Below are 13,244 nucleotides of genomic sequence, written 5' to 3'. Positions count from 1 at the left end.
GTTGGCCTGTGTAGAGACAGATCTAATCAGAGGGGAATTTCGATCCAGCCCTGTGCCGTGTTTAAAGGTATGGCAGCTCCTGGAAAGCAGGCAACACGGACTCGCCTGTTCTCTCAGCTAGGCCACTTTCAGCTTGAAATCGCTTTTGTGTTCAAACCTGGAAAGTTGTTAGGCTTTCCCATAACTTAAAATCATTTTAGTTGCATCAGATGATGGTTCTGTAACCCTTACAGATTTGTAGTTGGTGCATCTGATTAAATTGTGTTTGTTGTAAGCTCATACGATCTGAGGTAGAAGTGCCATGCAGTGAAATCAGTGTGAATTTTGTCTAAGTCAAGGCGGGTTCTGATCTGAAGAAAAGTTGCTTTGTATATTCAAATTATGTGTTTGACTTGGACACGAGTTTCACAGACAACATAATATCTGTATTCAAGGAAGATTTAAGTGATCGGAGTTTCCCTTGTACTCTTTGGGACATTTTACTACATTCAAGGTGCTATATGAATTCAAGTTGCCGTTGTACAATGTATTATGCAACATTTTATTTGATTACAGTTTCCTTAATTCCTTGTTTTTCATTGTTATGTTGCAGTAGATCAAACTTTCTTTCATACTGCAGGGCCCTGTGTAGTAGATTCTGTCTCTTTTGGGCTCCTGAACAGGAGGGTCCAGAGGGTGACTGTCCATTTCAACAAAGAGGATGTTGCTGTGATTTTGATGCATGGGCTTCATTTGAATTCAGCTGGTGAACTTCGGGATGGTCATTCCAAAGCAGCTTGCCAATCTTTGGCCATGGGGGTATTGGTCAACTCAAAGGTAGAAAGGATTTGCTGGGGGTGAGTTTGAGGTGTCAATAGACAATATCAAAGGATAGAATCTGGTTTGCAGTGGTAACCAAATTACATTGTAATACACAGGATATGCAGCAAAGAGACTGGCTATCCCACCTCACCACTCCACACCAATGTTTATGCTGAAGTTGACCTTCCTTCCCATGTCTAATTCTATAGTTGTAATTCTCAAATGCTTTTCTATCTACCCCTTAAATGCATTTATTACTCCCCTCCTTGTTGTAGTGAATTCCATTCTCTCACCGCCATTTGTGAGCTCTCAAAACCAACTGTAAAGCTTACCTTTCTAGAATCTTTCTCCTCTCATGCCAGTGAAATATTGTGCATGCTCTGATCAAGACAGGTGCTGAAATGGCTGTTGTGAAAATTGCAGTGGGTGGGTGGCCTGTCAGGACTGGAGAAACAGAGACTCCAGAGATCCAATTTTGAAACCATTGAACTACTCCGCAGTACCTGTTTCAGCCAGTTAACTGCAACCACCATCACTATTGGTGGTATCAGTAACGTAACCATGTAGGTTGGTTTTGTGAGTGTGCCAATACATTTACTGAATTATTCACTTATTTCACTTTGCATTGATTTAAACGAAGTAATGTAATTTTATAAAACAAAGCTCTTGTGAGAAAACAGGTGAATTTTCAACAGATCTTTTAGAAATGAGTGTTAACAAAGAACTACATACTGCGTTGTGCCGTACATCCCAAATCTTTCTTTCCATCTGTATGGGTATCCTAGAGTCATAGAGGTATATAGCACAGAGACAGAACCTTTGACCCACCTGGTCCATGCCGATCAGGTTTCCTAAACTGAACTGGCCCCATTTGCCAACATTTGACCCACATCCCTCTAAACCTTTCCAATCCATGTACCTGTCCAAATGTCTTTTTATCATGTGTTTTACTGGGACCCATTTGTTTTTGATTGTTAAAGCACTGTGGGGCTCCAGAGAGAAACTGTGAAGAGAAAGTGAGGCATAAAATAGTGATTGAGTGACGCTGAGTTTGAGTCATAAAATCATGTTGTTTATATGAGAAAGGGAAGCTGAAGGAGGTAAAGCATGTGTGGGGTTTGTGTTGCTGTGAAATAATACATTTACGCTGGGGGCAGTGCAAACAGACCTGATTTTAACACTGTTAGAATGTTGTTGGTAGTCTGTAATTAGAATCAACTCAAACCCCAAGTTGAACAGAAAAATGAGGCAAGTAAAGATAACCATATGATTAGTCTATCTGGAAATTATATGGTTTTTCAAATATTCTTCACATGATGTACACTCAATTTGATAGCATGCTGGCCCTAAAAAGACAAAGATGCCTGGGTTATTAATTTCTTAATGTCAGGCTGACAATCACCAGGTATGGGGAATGGGTGGGATTGAGTGGGCGGCGCAGGGTATGGGAGGAAGTGCACCCTTCTGATCTCCAGCTGAGCAGGAAGAACATCTGGTCTATGACTTGTGAACATGTTACCATTATGGCAAAGATTGGTGTGTTCATACAAGTCTGGAAGAACTCGCATTGACAGTGATTGTTAATAATGACAGAAAAGGAGCACTCTGTAGGCTTGTTGCTTATGGCTGACTGCTACACAGAATTGAAATTTATGAGATATTTCTGTTCTCTTCAGGCTATGTTTGATCTACACCACAAATGTTAGGCATTGTAGTTTCAAGGCAATTATATATCCCAGAAGGTGAAAAAAGATAAAATATTACAATGTCAATGATTGGGAATGAAAAGAGTAACTGAGTTATTAATTCTTAAATATACAATTGAATGAAAAAGTATTTCCATGCTTCATAAACTGATATATTTGTCATGTGGCATAAATAAGCATTAGTTTCCAGTTCTGGGCCTGTGTTTAAATAGCAGGAGCACATTTATATTTAGTTGTTCTGGCAATCCCTTTCACACATGAAGGAAGAGATGAGCAGCTCCAGTGAATTGAAACTACTTTACTCTTAGATCGGTGGGTGGGGGTGCTGATGTGCTACAATTACAGTATATACAACAGAGATCAATGTTAGAGAGTAGTTGCTCAGTGCCGTGTTTTACTTTTGACCTTTTATGTAGAAGACACTGAGAGTTTTACTAATTAAGTTTTCTCTGTCTTACAATAGCTGAAATGAAACACTGAGAATCCAGATAGCTGTTCTGCTACCTTTATGTTGCCATGGAATTGTGAGGAAAAGAAACTTAGGCGTTTTGGTCAGAATATTTAGTTTTGAAGCATCAGAAAACTACAACCTGCACAAAAACAAAAGAGGCAAATGACTATGTTGTGCTTTGAGATGGAATAATTCAAGAAACTTTGACTTGGTCGGACAATTCCTTTCCCAGCATTCATGACTGTAGCCGTCTGTAGAGTATACAGTGTTATTAGGGGAGAAAGTGAGGACTGCAGATGCTGGAGATCAGAGCTGAAAATGTGTTGCTGGAAAAGCGCAGCAGGTCAGGCAGCATCCAAGGAGCAGGAGAATCGACGTTCCAGGCATGAGTCCTTCTTCTATACAGTGTTATTAACCTGTAAGAATCACTGGGCCACATGCTTTACAGTTGCAGAGATTTATCACATGGAGTTAAGTTACAATGTACCTCCTTGCACTATTTAGCTGCACTGTTTTTCATATCAAAGTAAATATAGTGCCTGAAAGCAATATGCAAGCAGGTGCCCTGGATTTTGTGAGTGTGAGCGTTGGCTGAAAATACTGATTGACATGGAGTTAATCATTTTTTGCTGTGTCCATGGTCTTTTAAATGCTGAGCTGCCTTCAGATAGATTTACTATAAGAATGCAAACTTTAACACTTCCAATGCCTCATTTCTTTCAGCAGGTACTCCACCAGCAGCTGAGGACTTGACTTTACCATTTAACATAAAAATGATCCCCGTGTTCTTCAGCAACATTCACATTCCATGAAGATAATAAATAATTAGAATTAAGATCTGAACGATCATAAAAATGGATCTTGGGGATGCTTTCATACTAAGGAAAAGAAGTGATTTAGTTTAATGATGTGACTTTCAAGAATCATGAGAGGCATGGATAGGGGAAATATACAAGGTCTTTTCTCTGGGGTGGGGAGTTCCAGAACTGGAGGGCATAGGTTTAGGGTGAGAGGGGAAAGATAAAGAAAAGACCTAAGGGGCAACCTTTTGATGCAGAGGGTGGTGCATGCATGGAATGGGCTGCCAGAGGAAGTTGTGGAGGCTAGTACAATTCCAACATTTAAAAGGCATCTGGATGAGTAAATGAGTAGGAAGGGTTTGGAGGATATGAGCCGGGTGCTGGCAGGTGGGACTAGAATGTGTTGGGATATCTGGTCCGTATGGACGAGTTGGACCAAAGGGTTTGTTTCTCTGCTGTACATCTCTATGACTCTAAGTGGTGCCAGGTGGATAGCTTTGCTGCCATGTTAAAGGAAAGGAACGGGAGATGTACTGAAGATTGGGAGATTGAAGTGCCTGTGATGACCAAAGCTGTGAAAGGCTTTGATGAAGAGCTTAACACTCTGGGAGAGAGTTGGTTCAAATTTAATTGTAGTAGACAAATAATAACTAGCAGAGGACAGGAAATGAGCAGTGGTATTTTGATTAAGGTGAACTTTGTAGAGAATGCAACCTAATGGAAAGGAGGATAGGAGAAAGTGAGGACTGCAGATGCTGGAGATCACGAGTCGAAGAATGTGGTGCTGGAAAAGAACAGCAGGTCAGGCAGCATCCGAGGATTAGGAATGATGAAGGGCTTATGCCTGAAATGTCAATTCTCCTGATCCTCAGATGCTGCCTGACCAGCTGTGCTCTTCCAGCACCACACTAATAGGAAGGAAGATGTTTGGGTATTTGATTTTAAAAGTATGAATGGATCAGGGGTCAATAGAGAAAGATTGAGGTAGGAATGGTAATGGTTACTGTAGTAGAGAAAGCAGTAGCAGCTCTTGATGATGTTTAGTGCATGGGATGCATGATTCAGCTGTAGATTGAGCAATACCCCAACAGTTGGTTCATGCCAAGTAACTCACTGAGTCGAGGAAGAATGCATTCTGCGGTGATCCACCAGAGTTAATGATGAGGTTTAACTTGTTTTATTTCCTGCAATTCAGTTGATAGAAGTTATGGCATAACTGAAAAGGGCTACTGTCCATCAAATTTACTGTATAGTGAACATCTGTCAAGCTTGTTGTAAATCCCTTTTGATTTACTGTAGATGTGGAGAAATAGGATAATTGGGACTGGCTATACAAGTTTTTTTATGTCTGTTTTGAATATTTTCCAAATAGTAATAAGGATAGGTGTATATTTTTTATTACTGCTTGTCATTTTAAGGAAAACAAGTTGTCCGTTTTATTTTGTTTGCACTACTGGAGCCACGTCCTTTAGAAGGTTAGGACTACAAGCCCTTTGCTCATATAGCAACTGGCAATTTCAGAAGGCTAAGTGGGTACTTAAAGCTTTTCCAGCTCATCCATAATTTGCTACACTGTCTTTCTGATAAGTGGCAGTGCAATTGAGAATGCATGTGCATATTTCTAGCTGTCCTGTAATGATTCTGACCTTTCATTAGAGACAATAGGATTGATCCCTAAAAGTGTCTTGTTCCATCTGAAATCAGGCTTCATCCTGTTCAGTCTCTGAGATAAGAAGGTAATGTGCAAACTCAGGCTGTCACAGTTGATCTCTAGTAAATTACAGATAACTGCGTACCTAATCCTTGAATGTCTGGTTATGGATACCTGTCCATTTCCTGATAATCCAATGGTGTCTGTGATCCAATCCCTGACAACATAATATCAGCCATGTATCTAATTCCACTGCAGTGGTAACTAGGTATCCAATTCCCAAGAATCTAGTAGCAATTATAGTTGAATTGGATCGAACTCTTTCTGATGCTAGCTAAAATGTTGTAATTTAATTTTTTATGTTCCTCCTTTGCAATTGAGTTCTATATTCTACTTTTTTCTTAATGTCATCTTCATTGACAAGAGCTGGGTGTTGGATTCTGATCATATTGCTTAAAGATTGTTAATGTGCAGGAGTGGCTCTGTGCATTTACTGTACCTTGTGGCAGATTGGTGGGCCCATAATCACGTGATCTGCAATCCTCTCAATTCTATGCAGGCTGAATTGTGTACACTCGGGCGCATAGCTAAATGCAGGAGAGCTGCAACTCATCCAATAGCTATGCTCTTCCTTGGATATGCACCGATAGTTGAAAATGATCTGGAGTGAGTTTCCAGTCTTGCTAACAATGGTGTCTGATTTCCAGGTTTCCAAAGACCCATCATATCTTCAAGAAATAGATACCCTTGGCTGGAATCCTTGAATTCCACTTGACAAGTTGATTTACGAATAGTCTCTTCATTGCCACATTGTGAATTCCATTATTACTAATGATTTGGTGCAACTGGAGCAATATTCCAACACGGAAGTGATTAATGCTGCTGTAGTGCTCTGTGTAAAGGAGCACCAGCCTGCACACACCAACACACCACAATGGCATTCTCACTGCTTGCACATGTTCAATGTGGATCACTAACCCAGAAAAGGTACCCTTCAGGGCTGTAGCAGGGAATTGGTCCTGAACTACAAAATGCAGACCATAGCCGGATCATTTCATAGGATCCAGTCTAAGCTCAGCATAAGGAATGAATGGTATGAATTTAATTCTAGGTCTTTTCCTTGATTTGTGGTTTATACTGTGCCAAACAATGTGGTAATTTCAACAGGCAACGCCTTGATTCCAAAATATTTTAACAAACTTCTGCTTAAGAGCTTCCTTGAAGCCTTTAGACACTGAAAACTGCAACAAGTGCAGGAAACAACTATTTCCCTCCTGGTATGTGATCTGCTGGTGAAGACCAGAATATGACAATTGAGGTAAAGTCGTTTTCTGGCAGAGCAAATGCTTTTGTGCATTGGGCGATGAAACCACTTTTTCTTTTCCCTGCACACATGCACACCACTTCACAGCTCATGACCTTTTGTAGTCGTATGGCCATCTCCCACGACTCTTTATAATATTGGTTTATAATTAGTAATTAGTTATTTACTGGCAACAGCCTGAATCACATATTTTTCTAAATAATTCTCCCTTACCCTCACTCCATGGTCTGAAGCTGACATCAGTTCAGCTTTTCCGAATGCATCTCAGGTAAGACCAGCACCACTTGGACTTCAAATAGGCCACTGAACACCTTGCAGTGTTACCAAGTTGAGATTCGATTATGTTGGATTCCCCAAGCTTATTTCCAAGTTTCAGTATTTTCAAAAATTCAGGAGAGATTGTTCTAGCCAACAGACATTGCAGGGTGTTCACCCAACCTTAACCCCCATTGCTGAGTGTCTTAGTTTTTGGGTATAATCACTTTGATCAGATTATTGTTTTAAGATTATTTTATGGAATTGGCCTATTGCCAATGAAGCACAGTTATAGTCCTGTTCTTGGTGAACAGAAACACAGCTGTGAACCTAACCTTTTGGTGGTTGGCAGTGAATACTTCATTTTTGTACTCAATTCCTAGGATTTCATGTTTACTTTGGTATATATTTTGTTGAATTAACCCCATGCAGCTGGAAGCAGCGACATTAATGACAACTGTCTCACAGGATTAACTCTGGTCATAGCCAAAGCACAGATAGCAATGGAGAATAAGTGTTCAAATGCTAATGGTAAATTCAGACCACCCCATGGTCGAATGTATGCGCCAAGTTGGCTGGGTTGAAGCTTTGTTGCCTCTGAGTCAGAACGTCCTGCTCTGTGAATTGAGCACATATTTAATACCAATAATCTAGCACTCTGAAAAGCTGTGACGCTCTGATTTACTCCTCACTCACCCCACAGTCCCCTGATCCCTTCTCTCCCCTCAGCATCTTCTCATGCAGGGCAGGGGATACAATAGCAGCCACTTTATCCTCCTCCCTTCTCTCTGTCCGAAGGTCCAAACATTCTTCCTGGACATGTCAATTTGATTGACAGTATTTGCTACTCATTATGCTGTCTCCTGTACGCTGGGGGCCCAATGCCGTTTGGATGACCACTCTGCAGAATACATCCGCCCTGTCACCTGCACGATGTTTCTGGTCACACCATTTTAATTCTCTGCCCCATTCCCAATCTGAGCTCAGCATCCTGTGCATATCAATAAATAGTAATATGAACTGGACCATTTAAGTCAGAAATCAGGAGGAAGTTTTCTTCTCAGAGGGTTGAGAATCTCTGGAATTCTCTACTGCCAAGAAGACGGCCAAGGCTGGATCGTTAAGTATATGCAAAGCCGAGATACATTTTTAATCAATGAGGGAATCGAAGGTTATGGGGAAAAGGCAGGAGAGTGGAGTTCAGGATTATCATATACACTGTTACCTCATTGAATGGCGGAGCAGACTTAATGGGCTGAATGTTGACTTATATCTCACAGTCTTGAGGAGTAGCAGCCTGTCTTTTGATTACACACTTTATGATATTCTTGTCTCAACAGAGTTCAACAATATTTTCCTGGCTTCTCAGCTCTTGGTGTTAATTCTGCCATTTCCATTTATACTTATTCTTGGCAAATCTCTTGCTTCTTTACTTATCCCATTATTATCCTCTTTTTGCTTTAATTACTCCAGAATCCTTCTTGTCACTTATTCTCTTCTGCTTTCCATTCTATCACATGCCTCCCCTTTCGTTTAATTCTCCCCAACACTCTTTTCCTTGCCTCAGATTTTATCAGCCTATTGGAAACAGACAGAGAGAAGGGGCAGCTGCTGTAATAAATGTTTTGCCTTCACCATGGCACACCCCCAAAGGTGGTAACCTTAGTAGCATGTCTGACTTGTCAGGTTGCCAATATAGCAAACAGCTGAGGACTAGCTCTTGCTACTTCGATAGGTTATCTGCGCTGGGAAGCCCACTGTCATGTAGATCATTGCCAGGTAGGCAGCCTCCCTTTCGGATTCTTTCTGATTGGATTAGCAGCCCTGCGAGCTGGTTGAATACTGGTCTGAGTTTCAAGCCATATAGTGTTGAAATGTTCTGTGTTTGTTTATATGCCTGCATTTATGTGTTGTTTCAAGCAAGATGCTTCTCTTCCTAACAGTCCTGGCCATAGAATTGAGTATTTTTATGTTGAGCTGAGTTATATATTGTACAATGCCCACTCAATGGCTTCTATGAGTGAATTGCTGTCCACAGATCCCACTATTGGTCATGGCGTAGAATTGCTTTCCTGATTGGAAAACCCTATCTTCAGTTTCTCTCTCCAGTGATGTTGCCAGACCCACAGTGTTACAAACATTTTCTGTTTTGATTTCAACCAATCAATATGTTTGTTATGCATTTCCTCTTAAACTTACAGTTGTCAGCTTAGTTTGATGTCCTGTACATTATGTCCAGCTCAAAATCAAAAATTCCAATGTGAATCAAAAACTTTTTAAAAATCATTTATAGAGGATATGTAGCATCTTTCAAAGATACAGAATTTCTTAAAGCATTTTACAATCAATGAAGTAAAGTTCTGAAATGCTGCAGTCAATTAATTCCTATAAACAGCAAAATGTGATGATTAGCAAATAATGCCTTTTTGCAATGTTGCTTTTGGCAACAATAGTGGCCAGAAACATTGGAAGTACTTCTTCCTGCTTTTCTTCGATATATTGCTGTCAGATCCTTTACAGCCATGTTGGAGGGATTTTAGTTTAGCATCTCATCCAAAAGACTGCGTAAACAATTGTATGCAGATACTGGTTAGTGGATGATACTGCAGTGAGAGTTTTGAAGTTTCCCAACTCTATTGTAATCTTAAATATAAAACACAAAACATTCATCAAATGCCCATAGACAATATTGAGTTTACTGGTAATTTTTACACTTCATGCTGTCTTCATCTCCATGTACTGGTTTTTAGTTAACATAATAATATTCTTGTAGTAATTGTAAGGACATAGTGAGTATTTGCAGAATCAGTGTTTAAATCATTATGACTCCGTGCAATCAAATAATAGCAGATGTGAACAGTTGGCGAAGGCGCCTCACATCCACTCTCATATGGTCTCCGCAGCTTTGTAATTGTAGCGATTCACCGGGCATTAGCTGTCAGCCACAGTTGTTTTCGTAGATATTGTACAAGACCACTTGACTTGTTTTGTGAGTTTAGTTCCAGTTGCTTGTGCATTGTTACAAATATATTAAGGTACCTGTCATTCAACAAAGGATTTTGGGAAATGACATGCCAAAATGAAACTACCTACTGCAATACTTATTTTGTCTGCTCATAATTTCCTTATTTTCTCTGGTACCTGGCAACCCTTAAATGTAATTTATACAATAGGATCCGATTAGATTGAGGTGTGAATGAGTGGTATGTTTTGAGCTGTGAATGAATGGTGTGTTTGTGATGAGCAGTCATGAATGCAATGGTTCATTTGTTTGCGCACAATGGATCTCCTAACATCCTGTCACACTTATTAAGTGCATTGCAATGCAGAGTGGAAACTTTACTACCTTGATGTATATTTGATCTAATATAGTAATCATGACACTGATATGATATATTGAAGTGCGCAGTTCCACCGATCTCCTTTTTCCATTCTAATACAAAATGTACATTTGTTTTCCTCTCTGGTTTATAGTCGCTCAGAAGTTTATTTTAAAGTATATAACACTTGTGCTGCCTTTTTGGCAATTCTGGCAAACAGAAAGCTGATGTACCTGTAGGTGTAGTGGATGGACCTGCCCAATGGGTTATAGTTACAGATCAGGAAGGCCATTCAACACATCTTATAATGTCCATCCATTGCAGCATCTTAAACAATTTCAGAATTTTTAGAAACACAGGAATATAGGAGCAGGAATAGGGCATTTATTACATTGAACCTAGTCCACCATGCAGTGAGATCATGGCTGATCATCTACCACAACACCAGTTTGCATGCTATCCCTTCATCCCTTAATGTCATTCATCTCCAGAAATCCATTGATTCCTTTCCTGAATTTGCCCAGTAATTGGGCTTCCATAGTCCATTGGGGTACAGAATTCAAATGATACATGACATCTGAGCAAAGACATTTCTCCTCATAACAGTCTTACGTGGCATACCCCTTATCCTTCAATGACATCTCGGGGATTGAGATTCACCAGCTTTGGAAAATATCTTTTTATCTTTAGTCATGCCTTGTAAGAATTTTGTAAGTTTCAGTGAGATCACCTTTCAGTCTTCGAAAGCAAAGGATATTGACCCTGTTTCCTCACTTTTCCATCATAAAACATTTCCCCATCCCAGCGATTAGGTGAATCTCTTTGCATTTCCACTATGGCAAGTAAATCCTTCTTTAGATAAGGACACCAAAATTGTATACAGTGCTCCCAAGTGCAGGCCCACCAAGGCTCTACACAATACAAGTCAACTTTACACCTGTACTCAAATATCCTTGTGATGAAGGTCAACATGTTAATTGTCAACATGTTAGTTGCTTACGGTCTCTCATAAACAAGGACAACTGTTCCCAGGCTCTCGCCTTTTAAGAAATACCCTCTTTCTGGGTATTTCTACTACCAGAGTGGATAACTTCACACTTATTCAGAATAAATGCTTTCTTGTTCTTGTTCATTCGCTCAGCCTGCCCAAGTCCCCTTGAAACCTCCTTGCATCTTTTCCATAACACAAAAGTAATTGAAATGCAAGTTATCAGCAAATTTGGAAATATTGTATTTGTTCCCTGCATCCAAATCATTGACATAGATTGTGAACAAATGTAACCCCAGTACCGATCCTTGCAATACCCTATAATAACAAATTGTTATTCTGAGAATCCCCTGTTTCTTTCGACTCTCAGTTTGTCAAATGTCTGTTAACCAGTTCTCAATCCATAACAGTGTATTCCCCTCTTTCCCAAATGGGACTCTATCAAAACCCTCTAAAAGTCCAAATACGCACATCCACTGACACTCCTTTATCTATGCTACAAGTAAAATCCTCATATGCCTCCACAGATTTGTCAAACATGATTCCCTTTCATAAAGCATGTTGACTCTTCCCAAACAGATCTGTATTTTCCAAGTGTTTAGTTATCACATTCTTTTCACATTTTTGTTGCTAATGACATCAAACTACCGGGTCTGTATTCTCCATTTTCTCTATTTCTCCCTTCTGAAATAATAGGTTGCATTTTCTACTTTCCAGCTTGCAGGAATCTTTCAGAATTGACAGAATTTTGAAAGTTAATTACAAGTGCATCCACTATCTCTATAGCTACCTTCTTGAGCACACTGGGATGTAATACATCTGGTCCTAGTGATTTATCAACTAGCAATACAATTAATCTTTTGACTACTATCTCTTCAGTAACATTAATTTCTTACAATTCCTCTTTTTCCTAAGGTCTTTGGTTCCCTCGCATATCTAGGAGATTTTCTATATCTTCCATTGTGAAGACACAAAGCAATTGTTTAGTTTGTCCAACATTTCCCTATTCTCCATAAATTCTCCTATTTCCAACTGGACCCAAATTTGCCTTTTGCTAATCTTTTCCTTTTCACATATGTTAAGCAGCTTTTGTCTTCACATTTCTGACTGGCTAGCATTTACATTTGCTTTTCCTTTTCATATCAGTTTCTTGGGCATCCTTTGCTGGATTCTAATTTATCTCTCATATTATCTCAATGTTTATTAACCACTCTTAACATGAAAAAGAATATTCCGACATCATCACCTTGTCTCCAAATTGTAATGTAGCAGTCAATTTATTTAATATTCCAGGGTAACTTTTTTTTTATATAGATATTTTTGTTAGAAATTTAACATTTTTACAAGTTTACAAAAATAAACAAAACTCTCAAGTACAAACATTGATATACAATTAAATCTTAAATAAATAATAACCAAAATTTAACAAAAGAAAAATACCGAGAAGAAAAAAAACAAAACTCAACTAACTACTAATCTAACCTACAACTAACCAGAGTGTATATTTAAGTCTCTTACATTATTCAAATAAGAGAAAGAGGGAAAGAAAACAAAAAAAAACAGTGGATAACACAGAAATTGGATAGTGAGATACATGCTCGGAATGTGTTAACATCAAATGTAACAAAACCCATATTCGTGCGGGATTCCTCTCCCAAGGGGCCCCGGACCAGCCAGGTTCGTAATCTCAATTAAATAAAAGCCCTTGTTAGGATAGCCGAAATATCTGTATTCATATAATTCAAGAAGGGCTGCCATATTTTATAAAATAACTCGGTCTTTTGGTGCACCATATTTGCAAGGAAGTCAAGGGGAATACATTCCATAATTAATCTGTGCCAATTTGAAAGTCCAGGGGGGCCCTCAGCCACCCAGTTTACCAAAATATTTTTCCTTGCACAGAAAGAGAGAATAGAAAATAGTCTCTTCCCATGCATGTCCAGGGAGG

At 39.3% G+C, this 13,244-nt stretch overlaps 1 protein-coding gene across 10 annotated transcripts in view; it reads left to right on the top strand.

Annotated features, from left to right (window-relative positions):
• Nucleotides 1-13,244, top strand: part of eml1 (EMAP like 1) — a 264,830-nt gene that overhangs the window by 105,431 nt on the left and 146,155 nt on the right. Inside the window, exon 1 of one of the 10 annotated variants that reach the window (XM_043697443.1) lies at nt 47-67. The exons of the other annotated variants lie outside the window; for them this stretch is intronic. The gene's annotated coding sequence lies outside the window, so the exon portion shown is untranslated. Of the gene's footprint in view, nt 1-46; nt 68-13,244 lie in introns of those variants that run through there. 10 annotated transcript variants of the gene reach the window in all.

The sequence above is a fragment of the Chiloscyllium plagiosum genome, chromosome 10, assembly GCF_004010195.1.
Source record: "Chiloscyllium plagiosum isolate BGI_BamShark_2017 chromosome 10, ASM401019v2, whole genome shotgun sequence".
In the NCBI taxonomy this organism is placed as follows: Eukaryota; Metazoa; Chordata; class Chondrichthyes; order Orectolobiformes; family Hemiscylliidae; genus Chiloscyllium; species Chiloscyllium plagiosum.
This window is presented reverse-complemented; position numbering and strand designations above follow the sequence as displayed.